The sequence below is a fragment of the Mandrillus leucophaeus genome, unplaced genomic scaffold (assembly GCF_000951045.1).
Source record: "Mandrillus leucophaeus isolate KB7577 unplaced genomic scaffold, Mleu.le_1.0 Scaffold7, whole genome shotgun sequence".
NCBI classification, from domain to species: domain Eukaryota; kingdom Metazoa; phylum Chordata; class Mammalia; order Primates; family Cercopithecidae; genus Mandrillus; species Mandrillus leucophaeus.
In genome coordinates, this window is record NW_012107585.1 from 9262392 (window position 1) to 9264592 (window position 2201).

Consider the following 2201-nt stretch of genomic DNA (forward strand, 5'->3'; position numbering starts at 1 on the left):
CCTGAACCCGGAAGGTTACAGTGAGCTAAGGTCGCACCACTGCACTCCAACCTGGTGAAAGAGCGAGACTCCATCTCAAAAACAAACAAAACAAAACAAAAACAACAAAGAATGCAACCTGTACTTTTCAACACCTGCCCTTCACAGGACCTTGCTTGGTCAAGTACCCCACTGCAAAACCTGCAGGAAGAAGATACTTACAAAGGAATGTGCAAATTATACACAAAGCCACAAAAGTCCCTTACAAAAGCAATACACAAATAATTGAGTTGGGGGGAATTAAACAACTTTCTTGATTATCACTAGTCAAATTCAGACGATCAATTGTCTTGATTCTCACTACAGGCTGAGTTTCCCGTATCTGAAACTTGGAACCAGAAGTGACCCAGGGTTTTTTGTATTTTGGAATAGTTGCACATACGTAATGAGGTATCTTAGAGATGGAACCCAAGTCTAAACACAAAATACACTAATGTTTCATATACACCTGATACACATAGCCTGAAGATAATTTTATACAATACCTTAAAACGTAAACAAAGTGTTGACTGCCCTTTGGACTGTGATCACTCATGTGAGGTCAAGAGTGGAATCTCCCACTTGTGGCATCATGTCAGTGCTGAAACTTTCAGATTTTGAACATCTCAGATTTTGAATATTCAGATTAGGGATGCTCAACCCATGTATGGTTGGGCTTTTTTCTTTTAACCCTCAAGATAACCATGAGTATCAAATGCTAACCCATTATCCCTTTGTCACAGTTAAGAAACTAAGGCTTAGAAAAATGAAATACAACAAAGTAACAAAAAAGTGAGCTTGGAATAGAACTACAAATTCAGAAGGTCTGACACCACAGTCACTCCAAGATCCTGTACTCCCAACCCTGTTCCAGTACTTTTCAAACTACTGATCACAACACATTAGCAGGTTGTCAAATCAATTTAGTGTTTTGTTTTGTTTTTTTGAGACAGAGTCTCGCTCTGTCACCCAGGCTGGAGTGCAGTAGCGAGATCTTGGCTCACTGCAAGCTCTGCTTCCTGGGTTCAAGTGAGACTCCCGCCTTAGCCTGCTAAGTAGCCAAGACTATAGGTGCCCGCCACCATGCCCAGCTAATTTTTTTGTATTTTTAGTAGAGACAGGGTTTCACTGGGTTAGCCAGGATAGTCTCGATCTCCCGACCTCGTGATCAGCCCGCCTCGGCCTCCCAAAGTGTCGGGATTACAGGCATGAGCCACTGCACCCAGTCTACTGTATCAGCATTTTAAAATATCTCAGTATAGGCTGAGTGCAGTGGCTCACTCCTGTAATCCCAGCACTTTAGGAGGCCAAGACGAGATCACTTGAAGCCAGGAGTTCAAGACCGGCCTGGCCAACACATATACTGGTTAACATATACATATGTGTCTTTACTAAATACACAAAAAAATTAGCTGGGCGTGGTGGCACACCTGTAATCCCAGTTACTTGAAATGCTGAGGTGGGAGAATCACTTGAACCCAGGAGGCGGAGGTTGCGGTGAGCCAGGATTGCACTCCTGCACTCCAGACTGGGCAACAGAGCGAGACTCTGTCTCAAAAAAAATATATATATATATTTATATGTGTATATATATATATACTAGGTCACAATGTAAACTATATTTCTTACTGCGGGATGCCATAAAAATATTTAATCTATATATTGCTCTAATCTATATATTGCCTCCCAATAAATAAGTTAATTTGATATGTTTCATACCATATCTTATTTGTAAAAGAGAATTCCTGATCTTCAAGAGCCCATCCTTTCCATTTAAGGAAATTTCAGTGGAATCTCTAAGGTTGTCTTATTACTTGGTAAGTTCAAGCCACAACAAACTGGATCTGTCAATCAGCATATAAAAACAAAGATAACTGCAAAAACTTTAGGACTACATCATTTTAGACAGTTATTAATTGGTGTTTAATGCAAAAGTAATTACTCTTAAAAATTATCTTTGGCCAGGCATGGTGGCTCAAGCCTGTAATCCCAGCAGTTTGGGAGGCCAAGCCAGTTGGTCACCTGAGGTCAGGAGTTCGAGACCAGCCTGGCCAACATGGTGAAACCCCGTCTCTACTGAAAATACAAAAAAAATTAGCCAGGCATAGTGGTGGGCGCCTGTTAATCCCAGCTACTTGGGAGGCTGAGGCAGGAGAATTCCTTGAACCTGGGATGCGGAGGTT